At 44.0% G+C, this 21,888-nt stretch overlaps 1 long non-coding RNA gene across 6 annotated transcripts; it reads left to right on the top strand.

The window, feature by feature from the left end:
* Positions 1-222: 222 nt before the first annotated feature.
* Positions 223-17,302, top strand: LOC134173743 (uncharacterized). Of its 6 annotated transcripts, none has more exons than XR_009968380.1 (5): positions 223-1,906; positions 5,115-8,085; positions 9,434-9,594; positions 10,908-11,035; positions 13,129-17,302. It is a non-coding gene; the product is annotated as an uncharacterized LOC134173743 (long non-coding RNA). The 6 variants fall into 6 exon arrangements; XR_009968378.1 differs by having other exon boundaries at positions 223-5,259; positions 7,520-8,085; XR_009968381.1 differs by having other exon boundaries at positions 223-7,789; positions 7,998-8,085.
* The last annotated feature ends 4,586 nt before the right edge of the window (positions 17,303-21,888 follow it).

The following is a 21,888-nucleotide window of genomic DNA, read 5'->3' as shown; positions in this document are numbered from 1 at the left end:
CGCCGGAGGGGGGGAGTTAAGGGCGCATGCGTCGCCTCTGGGCTGGACCGCGCTTGCGCGTTGGGGAGGACCGGAGCAGCGGCGGGACGGGGCTGACGCGCGGCTGCGCATGCGCGGAGGCACAAAGCGGAGGGGCTCAGTGTCCGTGAGGGGATGGCGGGAGGTGGTTGTGTCCTCCTCTGAGGTGCGGGGTCCGCTGAGGGGCTGCCGGCTTCACCCGCCCCAGCACCGCGCTGGGCCGAGACCCAGTGGTCTTCTCAGCGGGGGTCCATCCGAGGGAGGCGGAGCGGCCCAGCCCGCAGCGCTGAGGCGGGAGGGAAGGGCGCTGCTGTGAGGGGTTGGTGGTTGGCTGCGGTGGTTCCCGCTCCTGCCCGGCAGAGCCGTTAGGGCAGCGAGGCGGTCGGTCCCCGTTGCACAGGGAGCAGGGACGGGGCAGAGCGCCCGGCTGCTGAGCGCTTGTTGGGTGTCTCTTGTGTTTGCAGTCGGTTCGCGGTGCTGGTGCTTCTCTGGGTATCCTGAGGAACATCACCGTGTTCCTCTGGGAACAGGGGAGCGGAGGGCGCTTGGTGGTGGTGGGTGCTTAGAAATAAATCTTTTCAGCTCGAGCATAAGCGTTAAATAATACCTGGTTTGTGCCACCGCGTAGTGCTGAGGTTAAAAAGGCTGTTGCGTTTTTTGTCTATGAGCCGTTTATACTGAAAGAGTTCTTGGAAGATTTGGGTTTATTATGACCCTTTAGGAGAGAAAGGTGCAGTGTAAGCTTTTAGCAAAATACAGGAAACTAAGAGTGGAGCTCAGCTCCTTTGGTGTACTCAGACATTGCTTTCTACCTAAAAGAAAAGATGTCAGAAAGAAAGAAAGAAGATGCAGTCAGAAGGAATGAAAGAAACAAGCATCTGTGATTTGTAACAGATTAAGTATTTTATAGCATTTGGTATCTTAAGTTACAGAGGTATTGGTCAAAGCAAAATTTCCCTTTAAATAACCTCCAAAAGATGATTTTGTAATTTAAAAACCCTACATTCTTTCACTTAAACAGCTCAGAATTTGGACAAAAGGTACCCTGTTGGTATTGCCCAATCCACAAAGGCTTTTCCTGGATAATAGGTGGCAGTTGTCTCAGGGTTTGCCCAATACAGGCTCTAGATTGTTAAATTCTTTGTGTACTGTTAAATCACCAATTATACAGTGAGCAAGAGGAAAAGAATGTTTGCTTTCCTAGGTCAGTCTCGGTTTCTTGGTGTCATACTCTCCCAGTCGACACCAGTTTGTTCAAATGACTTAATTCACGTGGTTTGGTTTTCTTCCAGGATGCTTTTGCTCTTTCTACATAAGTTTCCCTCTTCAGATACGCTTAGTTTTGTACTTAAAGTAGTAGAAGGTGAAGTTGTTACGCACTGAAAAATGGCAGGCTTCAAGCATTGCACACCTAAAGTAATCTTGAACAGATAAATGCAAAGAATATGAAGCAATAACATACTCTCTTGTGTAACTTGCCAAGCTAAAGTTTATTATCTTCAATAGCTGTTGACCTCCTGGCATAGTCAGATGTTTTCAGACCACATTTAGCTCTGTATTTCCCACACAGATAGTGAAATTCTTGATGAAACTTGTGTAGGTTACACCTTTGAAGTCCTCGTGGTGTTGGTATTACAGTTAATTATGCTTCTCTCTATGAAAAAATCCTCATTACTCTTAGTTTTTACTTATTTACCACAACTTTCAGAAAAATCTGGACCTACAACTTCACTACTCTTTGCTACTCTATTGCCTGCACCCATCTGTGTTTCTGGAATAGGAAATATGGAATAAGAGAGGAAAAACCTCCTCAGCATCAGGGAACTATTAATGTGGTTTATTCACTTGTGAAACTACAACCAGAGTCCTGTGATGTCTTATCTGCTAGGTGTGGGGAGAGCACAGCTACAGTGGATTAGACAGGGCTCCTTGTAGATGGCAGTAGTAATGACTGCTGTCTTCAGAGCACTTGTGGTGGTTCCCAAACTCACAAATGGCTCACAGGAGCAATGAGAAAAGCTCCTAAGAAAGGAGCCTTTTTTGCTTGAAAAGACTCAGTTATAGCTCTTCACTGGCAGGACAAACAGCGCTTTGGAAGGGGTAGGTGATTCAGTGCTCGCTGCTTGCAGCTGAAGCCATGCCATTGACTAGGGGAGAATTCAGGATTCAGTTATTTGGATGCTCACAGAGAAGGGGGAAGCTTTGGGTTCCATCTCCATGGCAAGCATTAGCTCTGTATTTTATCAGGTTGTTTTGAATAGTCTGTATGTGGATCAGAAAGCAGGTCTCATTCCTCCCTCCTACTTGAGAGCCATAATCAATAGCTTAGAGAACCATGACTGCTTTTCTCTTCTTTCTCAGATAGTTATCTGGGCCTTCAAAGGAGAACAAAATAATGACAGAATACCCATCGTGTTGCATAAGCTGGGGGATTGTCAGTGCCTCAGATACACAGTAAGATTGCATGGTGAGTTGTGAGATGGCAGTGATACCCCTTCACATTTAGTATGTGAAATACCCCAGGTTTTTGTGTGTGGCTTGTAACTAAGGAGATTGGCTGGGTGCGGTGATGAGTCAAGGGCAGCCCATGCTGCTCCACGCAGTCCCAGCACTTGAGTCAGTGATAAGTGTATGCATGGCATTCCTTAAAAAGGTGAACAATTCCAGCTCACCGCCCTGAAGTGCTGGAACACAGAGTTGGAAGGTTGTTCAGCTTCTTTGCAAAGCCACCTGTAGTGCCAACTAGTTGTGTAACGGGCTGAAGTGAGTCTGGAGCTCATTGATGAGTGTGTCAGCAATTGCAATAATCTTATCAGTTACTGTAGTAACAGCGTTTCCATTGCAGTGTAAGAGACAGCAGTCAGTGTTTAAACTCCAGATTCATATTGCTACATGAATGTAGTGTTGATTACACGTTGGAGAGTGAGGAACACATAAACTAGTTTTCTCAAACTTATCTATCTCCTTGAATGTTTTATGGGTTCTCAGTTACCTGTCAATGCATGTTTGCAATGTCTATTGCTGTAGTTGTTTAAGGGTAAAGGCAGATTTAAAAGGCTATATGATATTGTAATAATGAGTTGCCACCTTTTGATGCAGGGCTGGCTTCTTTGATGAGTAGATTTTTTTGGTGAGCAAAGAGTATAGGCGCTGATATTTCAGGGGAAAAGGGACTCTTCCTGATCAGACGTGGTCAGAAGCGTACAACATGTACCCTCTCCCATATTCAGATACTGAGACAAAATATTATACATTTTGTGTCTTAATAGTCCCATTAAGTCCGATAAATCCTGTGATCTGTAGCAGAACAACTGCAAAAGATGGGAGCTAGAAGCTATTTACGTCAGATACTAGTGTGTTGTATCAGCATGAGCAAGTATTTCTGTATCTTTGACTCATACCAGAGTCCAGATAGCGTGTGACAAAGCCACTGACATCATTAACACCACTATCAGGGGAAGCCTCCTCACTTCAACAGTTCAATTAACTGGCTTCTGCAATGGGTGGAATCTCATTATTAATCATCTTCTATACCACAAAACATGGTACTTGAAATTTGCTGGTTCATAGTTTGCTCTGGTGCTGTAGAGAAAGCAGAAGTGTGCAGTCTTGCTGAAAGAAATGGTTACAGACTGTGACAATCACATTTTCAAGTCGCTATGGATACAGATATTTCCTAGTCAAGACCCTTTAAAAAGCTAAGGAAAGGGGGCTCATTCACAAACAGTAGGATTTTAAGATTTTGCAGCTATTTGTGTTCTACTTTCTCGCCAGGAGTACTAAACACTCCTTTCAGCTTGTGCATTGTCACTGGCTCCAGTCACTGAAGTGGGTGCATCACTGAGCACCTGAGCTGTGTTCCTCCTCAGTCTGAAAGTGCTATGTTATCACCTCACAGTTCTAATCTTTAGAGCACTTGACAGGTCCTCCCACTGCCAGGACAAATGCTATCACTGTCATGGCCAAATAACCTAAATGTGAGGAAACAGATACTGAAGTTAATCAACTTTACAAACATGACAGGAGCATTTAGAGACCCCAGTTCAACAGATACTTAAATAGATGTTTAAATTCCTTTCTTTTAAACAAATAATGTAAATACCTGTGAAATACCCCTGCTAAGCTTGCTCTTGGAGGCTTTAGGCTTTCTGATTGCTGGGGTGGTGCTTTGATCACCTCCTGTTACAAGTACTTTCTATAGAAAAGCTCTCCTGTTGTTCAGTCCTTTCCATAAGCTACATTTAAACACCCAAATTATTAATACATACAAGCAGTTGTCATGGAGACAGTATTATGCAAAGTGGGGTTTTCTTAATAAGCGGCACAAAGTTGGCACATCCCACATGCCTTGTACAGACAATTCCTGCGGAATGTTTCCTGCGTTACACATGGGATAGATCCATTTCTTTGCTTTTCATGCCAGCATGCTCTGGAGAAACCACTCTTTCTGGCTTTCAGATGGCTGGCTTTAGGAATGTGAAAAATGTAGGAGCTGTAAGAGGTGTTGGGTTTAGTTCAGGTCATAAGATCTTAGCAAGGGGCCATACAGCTCATTTCTGTGAGCCCTCAAACACAACGTGACAGCTGAATTAGGGCTGAAACCACTGTGGGATATATTTTCTCTTCTCGTCTTGGTGTGTACACTTACAGCAAAATGCAGTAACTAATCCAAAAGGAGGCAGTTGGCTGATGTAGCTGGGGAGGCTGCAGGGCTGTAATGATGGTTGTTTTCACTGGAACAAAACTGCAATCCTATTAAATGCCTATAAATCCAAGAGGACCTGGTGCTGTACCTGCAGACTTAAGGGTATTAAACCTGAACTCTCTGAGATGTTTTGCCCATACTTGTCATAATACTTCTGCTTTTTAACTGTGCCCTTGCAAAGTAGCACACAGCACAGTTCATCTCATAAGTAGGACTCTTTCTACCTTTATTCTGTGCTTCCTTCTTTTGTCTTGTCCTGGAGATCCTGTTACACTTATGCCAGGCAGCACCTAACTGATGATGCGGACATTCTGTAGCCTATTTATTTGAGTGAATGGATGAGATTCTCTTTTTGTTATAGTTACTGCTTTCTCTTTTTTTTTCCCCACAGATACTCTTCAGTTAATGCTACATCACAGTTACTGTCATAATGACCTTCATCTGGGCCAGGCAACCAGAGAATAAAGTTACAGAAAGACTGCAAAAAGGATTGCAGCAAGAAAACATGAGGTAGTCCTTCCTCCCTTTGCTGCCAGGTAAATGTCTGTTTCCTTCATAGCACTGCCAGTATCTTGTAGAGAAGGAAGCATGAACCCACTGGGGCTGTACCCATGACTTTTAGAAGCATGTTAATACCGTACCCGTGTTGGTTTGGAGATGTCAGTTGTCTTGTGTGACAAACAGGTCCACAAAGCCTGCTAAAGATGGCTTGGCCAAACCACCACCAAGCCCAGCACCAGCTCTTGAGCTGGATTCCAAGCAGTGCTGTGTCCTGGCTGCTCCTTAAATGCTTCCTCCAAATAGAGAGACCAGGGAGGGAAGTTTCCTTTTGAAATCTATTTGTGTATGTGCTAAAGGACAAAGGAGATCCATGATCTAGTCACTGCACAGGCACACTTATTCTTAGATCATGATTTTGTTTCACTGTGCTTAACAAGTGTATTATTAGTAATAGCTGGTTACAAATAATAACCTGGCCTTATTTTTAACCTAATACTGCATTGGATTTCATTGCAATAGGTGGGTTCACTGCTGTGCTTTGCTCTTTGAGTATTATCTTTCAGAATTTCAGTGCCTTCCATCTTCAGCATTAAAAATAGGTGGCAAGTTGAGTAATTATTATCGCTCCAAATCTCATGTGCAGCCTTACATAACAGTGTTCTCACCAAAAGCCTGATTTTAAGGGTGGAGTGGAAGAACATGCTGCAGCAACCTGAAATTATTTGCTCTACTGTAGCAGGGTTATACAGAGCCCAGATAGAACTGTTTCTTCTGAGGAAGCTCTGAGAGCCAGTCTAATATTAATGAAAATAATAATGTGTGGAATGCCTCAGCTTTGGCATTATGTTGTCAGCACTCCTCAGTCCTGAGTAGAGGCCTTCTTGGCAATCCTCTGTTGCCCAAGCAGAAACTACCTGTCATGCCAACTCAGTGACAGTCCAAATACTTGTGAGTTTAGTAACAGTAAATATATAAACATGCAAAGTGAAATAACAGTGGCAAATTACTTGGAAAGAGACTATCCCCAGCTGGACAGAGCTACCCTTGATAAACATGAACTTCCTCATTAGTAACACTGTGTTCATAGGCAAAGTGCTGTCTGTTTTTACTAGCTAAGACTGTTTACCCTTCCAACCGTGAGCTGGGTTCCTTATGTCCATCATACTCATGTCACTTTGGAAGGACGAAAAACAGTTGGGAAGAGGCAGTGGTCAGTCCTGAGAACATCAGGTACCTTCTTTTAACTCTAACAAACTCTCAGCTCTCGTGGTGATCACAGTAACAACAAACCCTGATCTCTTCTATTTGCATAATATATTTTATTGTTTCATCTCCTGTTTCATTGCATGCTGTGACCTTCTTCCTTCATCGATGCATCAAAGCTGCATCATTCTTCCTGATTGCCATTTTTCTCTTCCATCCCTTTTCCTGTGCATAACTTCCTTTCCTCCCCCCTTTCAGCCTCATTGAATCAGATTTAGCCAAATGATCCACAACTGCTGATAAGCTCTGGCAATTGCATATAGAGGCTTTTCTTCCTGAGGTTGTGCATAGCATGAAAATAAAAACCACACTGTTATAAATTTTACTAATAAAAATCTTACATTTGGCAAAAGTGTGAGAAATGGCCATGAATGGACCTGTTAATTTCGCTGCTAGATGGTGATGCCAGAACTCTTGGCATTCTGCCTGGAGCTGGGATCTTACTGTCAGGGTCTAACTTCCTTTTTGATGTCTACAACATTAGTGATGGCTGCTGAGTGTGTTCCCTGGCACAGTAATGCTCTCCTCATGTTAGACCTAGAATGTGCACAGCCACTGCATCCTACAGATGCTGACCCTCAGCTGTTGGAGACTCAAGCCAACAGATTCTCCAAGTTTGTAGGCTTAAAGCTGGGCTCATGTTGTGAATGCTGAGTTCCAGCTGTGTTAGCTGAATCACTAACTGAATTTCACTCACAGGCAGTAACTGCATCTAAAAGTGTCGGTCTCTGTGTATTCCAAAGCATGAGCTAGTTCTAACCTTGCTGCCGTGGTACAGAGATTTACTCTAGGAGTACGTATCTAGCACAAACATGACGTTAATTTGTACACTTCACCAGTACTGGTTTTCCTCCTCAGATTACAAACTGAAAAGATCAATGAAATGATGACTTGTTTTTGTGAGATGAATGGGAACTCCATAATTAATGATACCAGGTATATTAGCAGAGAGAAGAACTAGTTTCAGAAGACTGTCATTAACTTGAGCAATTGGAATTGTTCAGTTCCATAATGGATGTGTATTTATTACAGCACTGCATGAGCGGAGAGGCGATGCAGGGTCTATTACAACAGTGGTGCACCTTATCTGCACAGAATGAGAGGCAGAAGTTTGCTGGCTTCACAAGGGAGCCTCTCCAGCATGGAACACTCTGGGACACTGCACAGCAAGTTTAATTCTGATTCATGTTTTACTATCAAAAATCACTTGTAAAACCCTGGCTCACCTCCCTCAAAGAGTGTTTATTTGGGAAGTGGCACCTTCCAGGCACTGAAGCTCTGATACAAATTGGCCTCAACAGAGTAAGTGTTAAACATCCCATTCTTGTGTTGTAGCTGTTCCCTGGTGAAGTCCCTCAATGTACGTTTTCATAAATTGCCCTCTCTGTCCTGACTGTAGTTATACTTCCCTTAAAAGGTATCTATTACATCAGAAAATCAATGCTATTCATTCTTGTAGTAGTCCAAAAAGCTTTACTGGTATAGCTACTGCTGCTCTATTTTTTGACAGTGTCCAATTGGAGGCAAATGTACCAAAATATGTCAAGACTTACTCATGTAGAGATAATATAGCAAGTGAAAGAATTTCCACCATAAAGGTGTGTACATTACAATAGCCTTGAGATAGGGCTGACTTCTTCCAAAACAAGTTCTTCTGGTTTTATGTGACTATTTAATATACTTTTGTGTTCAAGAAAAGAATTCTTGCTCTTACTCTGTACTAGGAAACCAGTATATCAGGAGGCACCATGGGCTGGGGAGCAGATCGGGAGACAGGAGGTGTCTCTTGTATATGTTTAAAGATCTTCAGGGCCATTTCAACTCCCACTTCCCCTTCTGTGCAGTGTTACAGCTGCTATTCATTTTACTAGTTCTATGAGCAGGTATTAAGCTGAAATATGAATTCTTCAAAGTCTAAGGGATCTTTAACAGAAAAGTCAGAACAATTAGGTAAAGAAACTCATTATTATGCCTGTGAATGAAAGAGCTTCTGGGCAGTGTCACTGAATGCAAATACTTGCATTTTGTTCATCTGATTTAAATATAAATGCTTTCTCCAGATCATCCAGGAAAAAGATATATATATATTCATTTTAGAGAGGCTGACTACTGACAGAGGGTATCTATACTGTGGCTTTTCAGTTACTTCATTTCTGTACTCTCTTCTGCTCAAAAAATAACCTGTTCAGTGATTTCAGACAGAAAGGCAGTTTCATTTATCCTGAAGCTGTGTCTATGATGAAGTCAGGAACACAGCACTGGACAGTAAGATTTCTAGGTGAGGTAGTGACAAATCATGTATCCTCTTGAAACTGGCGATACATATTTGTCAAGCAGGGGTGCTTCCAGCAGACTAGAGCTGCCTGTCAAGTGAAACCATGTATGCTGGCAGCTGAGTACAATAGGTGCATCCAGATCACTCCTGGTCCTCTTTTTTATGATGGGATAGTGAGTTGTGCTTTTTTGTTTTTGTAATTAAAGGGTGAGCAGATGGTGAGAACTTGAAGAGCTGCATCCATTAAATTAATGTTGAGAATGTCTCTACATTATAATTTAATATAATGGGATTTTCCTTCAGTGAAGTAAAACTACAGTGTAGTACTTGGGAATGTTTACTATAGAGAAGCTTCACTGGTAAAAGATTTCACTGACTCACGCTGTGACTTGCTGCCAAAAGGGTGTTTCTTCATGCCAGTATATTTCACATGCCACCCTAGAGTGAACCTTTTTTCAACTACACACCTCCAGATTTATGTAACACCAAAGGGGACAATGGAATCTGACTGCCTGTGTTATAAAAGAGTAGATAGTAACAAGCAGGAGCTGGCTGGGCTGGTATTGAGAACGGTGTAACACGGGTTGGGTTTGACATGATTTCAGAGGTGTATTTAAGGGAGACAATCCAGATCAAACATTGAGACTGTTAAAAACTCGGTGTTTTGTCAGTTCCAGGAGTTAAGGTGCTACTCGTTGGATGACAATTCCATAAGCGGAGAGAACAAACTTTCTTATTTTTCATGAGACAAGAGTTTTAGTGACACTGGTTAAAACAGAAGAAGAAAACCCAACAGCAGTGACATGACTTTTATCAGCAGCAGTGGACACTGGTAGGTTTTCCTACATCTCAGAAAATATACTCAACTATAAATATCTGAGTGAAACTTGCCGAAGCCACATTTTGGGAATCCTGTGTTTTATTCCTGGAATGGTTTTGAATGGTGGAAAGTTACAGCAAATGCTTTGTGCTGGTGATTCTGTACCCAGCTAGCTCCAGCTGTAGATACATAATACTGGTCTCCCACGCAGCTCCACCATGGCTGCAATCACACATTGTCTCCTGCATACAAAGGCTATTCCTCTAATAATCAGACACTGGGATAGGGATGAAATCATTATGGAAAATAGTACTAGAAAGAACACAAAGGCTCACAGTGGGCCCAAATGTCTCTGCTGCAAGCCTTCTGCCATCTAAATTACACCACAGATTAACCTGCCTCAATGGCTACAGAATGAGAAAACTAAAGGGATGAGCACACACACCATAGAAAAGTTTAAACTGCTCTTCCCTGCAGTGTAATCTGTGAAATCACTCTTACACTGTGTGGGAATAATTGGGAGGTCACAGAGGATTATGTGGGCATTTATGTTTCATTCTGGCTTAAGTGTGTTCAACTCCAGTGATAGCAACCAAATTGTTTCCATCTTCAGTAATGCTGCACTTGCTCCTAGGGCTGAATGCAGAAATAACAAGTTTATTAACTGCACATTTATCTCCCGCTGAGATCTCGGGTTTTCAAATTTCAGCATTCAGCTACTGAAACATCGTGTCAGAAGTGCTGAAGCTTCTGTGGAATTGAAGAATAGGATGTTAATAGTGTCAGAGTAGAACAAAGCCGAACGTTGCTCCAGCGGCAGCCAGGGAACCTGACACATAGCACTTAAGTCTTCACCTACCACTGCATGAGATAAAACCTCTCACTCCCTTGTCCCTGTTTCCCATTTTCTTCCCTCTACTTGTATAATCTCTTGCAGAAAGAATGGCTCCTGCACTGGCTGTTTCCCACTTCTCTATTTTAACTGTTAGCTTGTCCTTCCTCCCCTTCGGAAGGTGGGGACTTCTGGTTTGGAGAAACAGCCACACAGCTGAAGTAAAGCCCATGGTGCTACTGAGCAGTTTCTCCTTTGGCATCATATGCTCTTCAGACTGCAGCGGAGCCCATCCTAGGAGATAATTAGCAGCTATATTCAAGTGACTCAGGGGAGGATTCGAGCTCTGCATTTTGAGAGGCTGTTTGTGTATCTGATGTAATTTTGTCTCATCACAGTCTGCCTGAGCTTTCTGTGCAACGAAACAAAGGGGAGAATTAACCAATGAGTCCAAAATACTTACACTGGGAAAATAACTATTTTGTTTTAACAGCTGCTGAGACTTTTTCTCCATTGAGCCTAAAGAGCAGAGGTTTTAGAAGTCCAGCTTTCACTGTCAGTAACACCCTACAGCCACCAAGAAAGGAAGTCCATCTGAAGCACTTCAGAGTAATGCTTGATGTAAGTAAGGTGCTTTTGTCTAACACAGTCTCTGAAAGTCAGTCTTTTCACTTGGAAAATGCACTTCTGCAGTTAAGCAACTGTTTCAGGTTTCTTAAGCATTTATCCACATGTGCAGTAAAATACTTAATCATTTTAATAGTAATCCCTCTGCAGAAAATAATTAAAACCAGATAGAAACTGATGTCACAGAGCAGACCTTAGAGCTGTGGCATCTGGACATTTCTGCATTGGGAAGTTATTTCTTTTTTACTCATGGAAGCACCTTCTTTTTCCAGGGTTCTTCCAGCAGGGATGTTCCTGCTTGTGTCGGGATTTCCTCTTTCTGTGGTGTTATATTTGCTAACTCTACAGTATGGTGCATATAGACACATAATTCCTAATTTTGCAGGGGGAAAGCATAGAGCAGCAGAGATCAGTTGATTTTCTGACCACCCTTCTAAATCCTGGTAATTGTTTGTATCTGAACACTCTCTTATGGCGAAGGCAGCATATTGTAATAACTCCAGAATAGGATTTTCCATCAGTACCTCTCAGTGGGCTTTGCAAAGTCACTGTCACCTCACAGATGAGGAGTCTGATTTTCAGCAGTGAGATTATTTACCCTGGACCATTTTAGCTAGCAGCACAGCAAGGCAGGAACATGATCTAGAGAGCTCGAGGCTTGTGTCAAATCCAGTTGGCTATTTCAAATGGAAAATGTTTTATTATTTATTCCTGGAGGATTTGCTCTGCCTTTCACACCTTTTGGGGTGTTTTTTGAGCCCTATAGGTACTGTTTCTCTTTCTGGGATGTTCAAGGTATGTTCCTTCATCTCCTGAGCTGGGATGCAGAGAATGCAATCTGCGTTTCTGAGCTCTAGCCCTGAGCCAATCTGAGCTTTTCCTGGATTTGGTGGCTTTAAGTCCCCATTTCCCTACTTACCCAGAGCCCTCAAAATACATTTTTAGATAGGATTATAGGGGAAAAAGCATTAGGAGAGGAAGGGATTTTAAAAATAGCCTAGCATCTAAATCTCTTCCAACTGTCCCAGCATTTGAGCATCGGACAGGGGGCTGGTATCAATAAAGAGGAGCCCTGTGTAGGATGCACACTTCACAAATAATAATGAATTGAAAAGTGTTTGTTACACCCGGATGATGTCACTAAAGGTTTATCTATAGTAAATCTGCTTTCTTTGGAGGGTCAGTGGGGCTTTTTCACACCCACACCTGATAACCCATTAGGCAGCTGTGACAGTAGCTGTCAGGCTGCATTAATCCTGCCACAGCAGGGGCACAGCCCCCACGTTACCAGCCTGGCAGCAAGTCACTAGGCAGAGCAAGAGCAGGAAGGCTGCACTATCCTGAGGCTTCAGTTTAATAACCAATGCAAGACTAAATAGGAAGAAATTAAGTCGTGCCCAAGATGTCCAATTTGATGGTATGACTTTCTGTTTGGTGTTATCCAAACTTCTGTTCATATTTTATGTATTTTAATTGCTGAATAAGTAGTTACCATGGTATAAAGCCACATAATAAATATTTTAAACTTCCACACAAGAATAGTGCTCTTTATTTTCTACCATTTATTTTGTTAACATTCCAGGCTTTTCATAGCTTTCCAGTCCTTTGATAGTCCTACTATCTCACTTAGGGTGTCTGTATGTTTTTCCTAGCAATGTCAGTGACCACCTGGAAAATGCAACAGAGGAAAGCTCATGGAAAATCGTAAATATGGGACAATAAATAGGACGAGTTATTGCAATAATAAGTGGAATTTGCTTCCTAATTCCTATGATAAAAAGGTTTCTAGACCTCACCACTCATGAACTCCTCCAGTTTCTTTATTAGCTTTGCTGCTCAGCAGGATTCTTCAGCTACTTTACAGACACCTTGCAGTACCAGATGGTGCAGTGATCAAGCAGAAATTGCTTCTCCCCCAAAATACAGGCTGGACAAGAGAGCCCCAGAAAGGCTTTCCCACTAGCCCCAATAACACAGCTTCCATGTAACCCAAACTCCTACCAGTTCCAGTTAGACATGTGAAGCAGCAGTTCAGGTCGCTTCCACTAGGTATTTGTCTAATTCTGTCTCTTTTACTGCCTCTGCAGGTGATTTATCCTCAGTTCACCCCTGTGAACACCAGCAGTCAAGGTACTGCCTGATCTCTTCAATCACCCTGTAGTAACTCACTACTAATGAGTGACTGGTCATCGTGCTGCAGAGCATCCTCAGTCGGGCTGGTAACAGAAAACAGCAAAGGTAATCATCAAATACCTGTTAATTTCCTGTTAGGTTTTTAATTGGAATTTCTCTTCTCTAACAGATCTTCTTCCAGAAAGGCATGTTTGCATCTTTTCCCTAATCATACATGATTATGCAGATTCTTTGTATGTTACCTATGTATACTAATCCCAGTAGCATGGTATTAATTCACAACACAGTCAGTGAATTTAGACAGGGATATAGCAGAAATGTAACTAAAACATGACTACAATATGACAGCTATGCAATTACTACCCTTTTTTTCCCTTCAGATACTGACCAGGCCAAAATCACTATACGGGGTTCAGTTTGTAAGGCCAAGCTTGTGGTTTCACATCCTGGATGAAGCAGCCACCCTTTTCCCTGTGCCCCCCTCACTCTTCCCTTCCCAGGCTACTGTCTCAGTGATGCCACTGCATCTTAGTGAGGCTGTTGCGCAGGAAAATGATCCAAGTTCAAAATAACCATCTTGTGGGTTATTTTAGTCTGAATCAAATCCTTGCCTGGGTTCACTGCACAACCCTGCATGCAATTACGCCAGCACAGCTCAGGGAAAGATGTGGGACTAGAAACAAACAGCATGACTTTGGGCTGCACAGGGCAGAGCTGCTGCCAAAGGAAACATTAGTGGAGCTGTACAGAATATTTGTTTGGAAACAGTTTTAAAGTGAAGTTTCAGAACACTTGCAGATGAAACGTGTTTAATTGGTGGGATAAAAGGCTGCAGCCAAAGTTAAGTCTGGCTTCTAATTATACAGAGTAAACAGATACAAAATTAGGCTCTGTGAAGTCTAAATAGGTAATTTCACAGTTAATATTTAACTACTGGATATTTAACAATAAAAAGCATTAAATGGTTTTAAATCCTCATGCCTGGCATGCTGCTCACCAAGCTACAGCCTACAATCGCTGTAAAGGGGTTTCCTGGGCGATGGTGACCATGAACTCCAGCATCTCCTCACCCAGTGTGAACACACACCAAAAATGGCTTTTGCCTAAAATGTCCCTTCTCACTTTTTCACATTATTTCCATTGATGATGCTGGGGATGGGAACCTTGGGAAGCAGAGGTTGTTGAGAACCATACCCTGTAGAAATCTGTTGTTTAATGTTCAGCACACAGGAATAATGCCTTTTGTTCAAACTATACGTAATGTTTTTCATCTGGCAGCTGTTTTCCCTGTAAATGATAAAACATTAAAACCTGAACTAAAAATAATCCTGTTTGCTGTTCCAGTTCAGGAAATTTCTATCAGCCAAGTTTTGCTGTTGTTTTTTTACTGACTGTTATTCCCAGTATTCAACTCAGCAAGTGCTGACTCTACAATCAGAGCTGGTTTCATACAACCTTCATTTACTGTCTTTTGGCTTTGGAAATAATGACAAAACATCAGTTGGAACACTCAGCCCAGGGTTTTCTTATCATGCCTGGAATAAACCAGCAGATGATCATCTGTGAGAGAAGATAATTCCATAGCAATGCACAGACCCCAAAAGACGTCCCATATTCCCTAGCTGGAAGATCCTTTAGCAAGCTCGTAAGTTTTTGATGCTGGTGTCTAAAACCAGCTGTAAAATCCAAACACCATTAGATGGGAAAAGTAGGAAACTATCAACATGAGAAACCTCTGAGGATGCATCCTGCACCCCTTTCCCCTTATGTTGGAAATGCTTCTCCCTCAAAATCAACATTCATTTTTCCACTGCAGTGATGCTGATTAGATACAAGCCCATGAGCTCATCAAGAATGAGTGTGTTGTAAGAACAATTTTATCCTGCAATAAATACTTAATACTTTAAGTTCTCACCTTCCCAAATCCTGGGCCATTCTCACAGGCATTAAACCAAGCCCTTTTCATCTTTCAGTAATTCTACATCTTTGTTATTCCCACTGTACTTGGAAGGAGAGTTTAATCTTGTTTCTTGTAAGAATTTGGCTTTCATCTCTGGTGAGAATCTGATAGCAAAAGGTTATATTAAAGAATATGTTCTCTTAAAATTATATGCCAGCATCCAAAGTAAATCTGTTCTTTAACAACTCAGAGAGCCAAGTACCTCCTTATTAGTTCCAAGGATAATGCCAGTTGTATAGATTACAAACGGAGCTTGTCAGCAAAGATCACAAAGATAGTTTCAAGTTCTTTGCATCAGAAAATACCAACACTGTATCTGTATACAACACACCGTAGATACAGCACTCGTGTTCCTGCTCTGGGATTTCCGAGGGTGAAGGCAAACCCAGAGCTTGTAGAATAATCCTTGTTGGGAGTGGGTGCAGTGCTGAGATCTGTCCGGAGCGATGGGAGAAATCCCCTGGTTTCAGAAGGCTCCACAGCCTCACCTGCTGGCTGCTGTGCTCCCCACAGCTCCGAGGGCATGGAGAGAGAGCCTTTCAAAACAGTGCTTAATGCAGCATCGCACCGTGATGCCCCTCTTTGTGTCATAAAGAAAACTGATAAACGTTTTTCAGAAGTATTATATGAAGTGCTCGATGGAGGTTCTTGTAGAAATGTGGCCAAGCTGAGTGCGCAGCAAGTTAAAACTAGGCATTGCATTTCCTAAGCTGCCATAACCCATTGACCTCTTTTCGTACATTAGAAGGTGATAACCTTTACTTGCTGTTTGCATGGGGGAATTTGCTTTATTCAGCCTCTGTCTGAAGTTTTCTCTTCACTGTTCACTGGGTGATTTCTCCTTGCTCTGGAAAGGGCCACAATCCAGTGCTTTTCCATTATAACTTATGCCTCTTGAGCAGGCTCAGCACAGTGAACACTTGGCCAGTGGCTCTGAATCCACTCTTGTGTAGGAGAACATACAACTAATGTTTTGTGAGAGCTCATACAGAGCTGTAGGGATGTACAGGCTTTTGGGGACATATTCAGGCTCCTCTGAATATCTCGACTTCACACACAAATTGAGGACAGTTTACCAGTGTGTGCATAGTTATGAATTTATAGCTGTTCATATCATTGGGTTATTTGTAATTCCCATCATTTGGGTTATTAAGAAGCATCTTATCTAGTGGTATTTGGTGTCTGTTCTCGCATGCTCTCATAGTTTTCTGTCATTGCACCTCCTTCAGTAACATCTGGGATGTCTGGATCTTGTTCTGTTGCTCTGTAACCTAGTTCATGAGTTTTGGCTCATCTTGCTGAATTGGTGCAGCGGGTGGCTGGAAGGTGAGTTGTTATTTTAGCTCCCAGTTCTAGGGTAGGTAAGGGCCCCAGAGTCTTACCTAAATTATACAGGAGAACATACTCCCTTTAGGAGCACTCCACTGGCTGAGGACTGTCCCAAAATACTCCTCTCATTTGTTAGGGGTTATGAATGGACTATCAAGGTAGCTGTGGTAGCTATATAGCAACTCAGACCTTTTTCACCTCCCTTGCTGTCCCCTTCTCTCTACAGCCAACAATCCATCCCTGTATCTTTATTTCCAGTTTGCATTTGTGTGAGCTGCTGTACCCTTCTGTGGATGTCATTCACACACAGACAGAGCCTCAAGTGCTTACAGTCATGCAGTTTTTGAACACAGAATAGGAAACAGTGCCTGTCTGTGCAGTTTGTTAAAATAAAGGGCTCGGGTGTGAAAGGCAGGATCCCTATCCCAGTAAAACAGAGACATTCTTCCACAAGCAGGTTAGAAATGTGATTTTAGTGTTTAATTATTGCATGGTTGCGGTGATGTGAAGTATTTCCTGAGAATTTCTGCTTCTCTTCAATGGCTCTTCAATGAAAACCAGGAGCTTCTAACCTAAACAAGTCAATCAGATGTCTGAAATAGATGGAGTAGTGCCCCTTTAAATGCATAGGAAGACACTGGCTTCCTTGTGTCATGTCCTTGTTCTGAAAGAACATCCTCTGTCCCTCCATTTCCACTCTGCTTCCAGCTACCACAGCTGGGTGATGGTGGCCACTTCTGCAGTGGGACCTTTATAATGTCCCTTTATGCTGTCTGTCTGTGATTCATCTTTAGGGAAACCTAAAAGAAACCCAAATAAACACACTCAGACAAAATAAATCCTCCTGGAGTTTCTTAACATGTTTGTGACGGGATTTTGAAGGGTTACAAAGACTTCTGAGGAATGAGAGTAGCCAAATGGATAACTGCTTTCCCTTTCTTCTCTCATACATGTCAAAGCTCCATCTGGTTTCAAGTGTTAAACTTAATTGTCATAACTTAGCACCTGAAAATGCATCTGTAAATGAGTCAACCCATTGTCAGCAAAATCATTGAATCTGGAGATTTAAATGCATCTCCCACTGCAAGTGTCAGAGATATGGAAGGATATAAGAGAACCAGAGAGGGAAGGAGCAAACTCTCTCTAATGCTGTAATTCAGCTGCAGGAGGGAAGCTTGGCCCTTAGTCTTTCCTCTTCCCTGTCCCCCACAGCTGAACGAGATCCTTTATTTCCCTGCAGCAACTGGGAATTCTCCATTTCCAGGGAAAGAATGAGTCAGAAAAGCTGCTGCTGGTGACAGCTTCACTGGCCTTTGCTCAACAGAGGCTTCACCACTTGTGTTGGAGTGTTTGGCGTGTTAACAGTTGTTATAAGTGCCTGGTATCGCCACTACCATCCTGGCTTTGTAAAAGAGCTTTTTGCTTGCCATTTATTTTAAGACTTACTGAACAAGCTCTCTTTGTGGGAGACATTTTAGGTATGCTCTTAAAAATGAAATAGAGCAAGCTAGTAAAAATGAAAATGCATCTCAATTAGATTATTCTTCCTCCATCTGCTCTCTCGGATCTTTTGATGACAGGAAATTGCCTATTGGATTTTTTATTTTGCTTAATGGAAATGGCAAAACCTAAATCCATTCCCATTCCTCCTGACATCAGGAGAAAGGAGGTTTGATGTCTGAACAGAACTCTTTTTTTCAAAGCCATTAGTGTCTGCTACTGCCTCTCAGTGAATGCAGTAATTGTAGCATCAGTGAATTTAAATTAACTGAAATACTTACAAAACTGCAGCCTGGCACTGACACTCCTGAACCTCCCTTCTGAAATCCCCACTTCTTTAATTAGCCATTTCTGGTGTGCCTCATTCTTCATACATGGAATTAAACCCACCGAACTCCTCACATGAGTTAGGGCAACAGATTGCAACTGAATGGGGTTTCTAAAGGTAATGAGCTGGGGAAACCTGTTCCTTGCATTTTTAGGATGCTGGACTTCAGGAATTCAAACTCCTCCATCCAAAAGAGTGCTGTTTTCAAAACTGAAATGAATCCAATCCACTTCTGCATTCCTCCCTGTGCTTCCTCTCAGAGGAGGATGGATAAAAGCAGGTCCTTCCCGCTGACTCATTCTGCTCTATAAACTGGAGTTGAGGTTTGAGAATAAAGGCATTAGCCTGGCTTGTTAAAAAGCTATTTACCTGTGAGCTTGTAGTTCAGCACTGCCAGAATAACTACTGCAGTGTGCTGCTGTTGTGATTAGTAAGAATAATGGTAAACATACTTCACAGCATGAATGAGAGCATAGAGGCAGAATTATCACTCCTCTCTGCAATCCCAAACCTCCTCTGCAGTATTCTCTAATGGTAGGTGGAAATAAGAGAATTTTATAAAATACAGAATAAAATCTTTAGTGGGAATTAATTACATGCTTGGAAAAGCTTCCAAGTTGCTGTGTTGTCTGGTCCTTCTCCTGCCATCTCATCTCTTTGAATCACTTTTGGCCTGTCCTGCTGCTGACAGGCAGGGTATGGTGCAGGAATCTGTTCCTCTTCCACTCCTCACCCACATTAAGCAGTTGCTAATTGTATCGGGACATTGATGACTTTGGGAAATGAGGGCACTGTGTGCCTCACAGAGGCAAGTCTGGAGTTGCTGGAAGGTTTTTCTCAGTCCATGCTTCCATTCCTTGAGAACTTTGGAAGCAAACAGAACCTGCTTCTTATTAAACTGTTTCAGAGCGCGGTTTTGGTGAGGTTTATTTTTATTCCTTCCTTTGTTACACACCATGCTTTTCCCTGAGAATAATTTGTTAATACAAAGTGGAATTACTGAACTTTGTGATTTTGGTCTTGCTTAAACATTCGCTACCCCTGGTGAGGTTTATACAGATTACGTGGTTACATGATGGTACTGGGCTCCTGGAGTTAGAAGACCCCACACAGGGGAAATATATGTGGTTGTTTTGCTGTGTGGGGGGTGGCACCTGTAATTCAGCTGATATAGGAGAAGCAGTCTCCTGCATGTGAATCTCTGCACACAGTGCAACCTTAGCAAAGGAAAATACTCCTAGAAAAGCTAAATTAAAACGGTGACGTATAATGTGCCTAATACAAGGTCAAAGATACCGTTAGGCTCTGGTTCCAGATTCAGGGAAAGCAGAGCAAGGTTTATCTCTAAATACAGCACTGTTATTGTATAAACCAAACAGACAACTCATATTCATCTCTATGGCAGCCTGTGTTATTGCCAGGTAACCTGTGCCCATCGTCCCTGCAGGCATTTTCCATCCTGCTCCCATCAAAACTGGCCAGCGGTGCTGGCACTTGGCCCCTGTGGTGATTGGCGAGAAAGGTTGGCTGAAGAGCCCCTAAGGAGCAGCGCAAGAAAAGTTTGTGTTGGAAGGGACCCTAAAGCTCCTCCAGCTCCAACCCCTGCCACAAGCAGGGACACCTTCCACTGGAGCAGCTTGCTCCAAGCCCCTGTGTCCAACCTGGCCTTGAACACTGCCAGGGATGGGGCAGCCACAGCTTCTCTGGGCACCCTGTGCCAGCGCCTCAGCACCCTCACAGGGAAGAGCTTCTGCCTAAGAGCTCATCTCAGTCTCCCCTCTGGCAGGTTAAAGCCATTCCCCTTGGCCTGTCCCTGCAGGCCCTTGTCCAAAGCTTCTCTCCAGCTTACTTGTAGCCCTGTTAGGCGTTGAAAGCTGCACTAAGGTCTCCCCTTAAGGAGCCTTCCCTTCTCCAAGCCCACCTTCAAACCCGTGTCATTTAGAATGAAAACAGCAAACACGGCCCCACCTTCCTGAAATAAACGCGTGACCGGCGCGGCCGGGCGGGCTCCGGGCGTCTGCGTTATCGCACCGGGCCACGAGCGGTTAATGGTGCTTTGGAAAACAGCCCCGCCGGGCTCGGGGGCGGCCTCACCGGGGGCTGCGGAGGGGCAGCCCCCAAGATCCGGTGCTCGGTGCGGCCAGCGCTGCGCAGCGGACCCGGCGCGGCTCCGGAGGACAAAGCGGGCCGGGCACCGGGGCCGCCCTCAGCCCCGCGCCGGGAGCCCCACTTCCGCCTGTGCCGCTAGGCCCTACTGCCATGGCAACGGGCGGGGCGGTGCCGCGGTGACGTCAGACGCACGGGTGGGCGGGGCTCCGGCTCGCCTCGAAAGGGCGCTCCCCGGTGGCGGGCGCGGGCCGTGTTTGTGTCGGTTCTGCCCTCGGTAGCGGAGCCTTTGGTCCCAGGGAGCGAGGCCTCAGGTAACGGAGGGCGTTCAGCAGCGCCGGGCCGGTGAAAGGGGAGCTGGTGCCTCCGGAGGCGGAGCCGCGGTGTCCCTGCGCCGGTGTCTGCAGGAATGAATGAACACGTACATAAAGCGAGGGAATTAATGTGGATTCCTGAAGCAGGGGGGTCAGGGGCTCGGGAAGGTGGGGTTGGAGTCGGGGTACATGGAAATTACACCCTGAGTATGCTGTGGGGGTTCAGAGGCTGCCTCAAGCTCTGTGGGTTAAATCAGCTCCTGGATTCTCTTACTGTAGCTCTGCTTACATGCGCCTATATAGAACCTAAGGATGCAGTCATTTATTTCCACACGACCTGGTGGATTATCTTTGATCCCGCGTGGTTTGGGAAGAAGGATCCTCTCCTGAGGAGCAGCATAGCAGAGTTTACCCCTCCCACTCCCCTCATGTGCTCTTCAGTGGCTGCTGCAATGAATGACAACAAAACCCATTTCTAACAGGTGACTTGGCCTATTCATTTCCCTGATTTTGGAATCTTGGCTCTGCCTTCCAAGGTGTTCACTTCCCCACTCAGTTTGGTGTTATCTACAAACTTACCAGGGTGCACTTGATCCCATCATCCAGATCCCTTGAACAATGTTGGCCCCAGCGTTGATCCCTGGGGACTGCACCTGTGATGGGAGCATCGGTGGGATGTAAAGGAAAACGTGTGTGATGGGAGGGGGAAGATCCAGAAGAGAGGATCATTTGGTGGCAGCCGTTTCTCACTAGTGTGGGGAATGGTGTTTCATTGTGGGGGAATGAGTTTCTAATTGCCCAGCCTCGTGGAATAGCTTGGTCCCTGCAGGATCAGGATTATGTGTTCCTGCCCTCGTATCTCACTTTTAGCGTCTGAATATTGTCACTGAGGTGGGACGTAGCGTTAAGAGCGTTGAGAGCCCAAGTCCTCACAGCAGATCCCGACTGCCTGAGGCACCGATTCCAAGCAGTGCTGTCTGGTCAGGGGCTATCCCAGCAACCCGGCTGCAGCCTGTGCTTGGCACAGACTTCATCCGGGAGCAGTGAGACAAGCTTTGTGCTATATTAAACCCCAGCACACGGATTGCCGGCGGCAAGAGGATGAAGACGACGTTTATTTCTGTCCCTCCATTACAAGTCTCGTGGGGTTTTGACCTCCTTAAAATCGTCTCGGAGA

This window comes from Pezoporus occidentalis, unplaced genomic scaffold (assembly GCF_034315485.1).
Source record: "Pezoporus occidentalis ecotype Australia unplaced genomic scaffold, CSIRO_AGI_Poc_V1 ctg55, whole genome shotgun sequence".
Classification (NCBI taxonomy): domain Eukaryota; kingdom Metazoa; phylum Chordata; class Aves; order Psittaciformes; family Psittacidae; genus Pezoporus; species Pezoporus occidentalis.
This window is presented reverse-complemented; position numbering and strand designations above follow the sequence as displayed.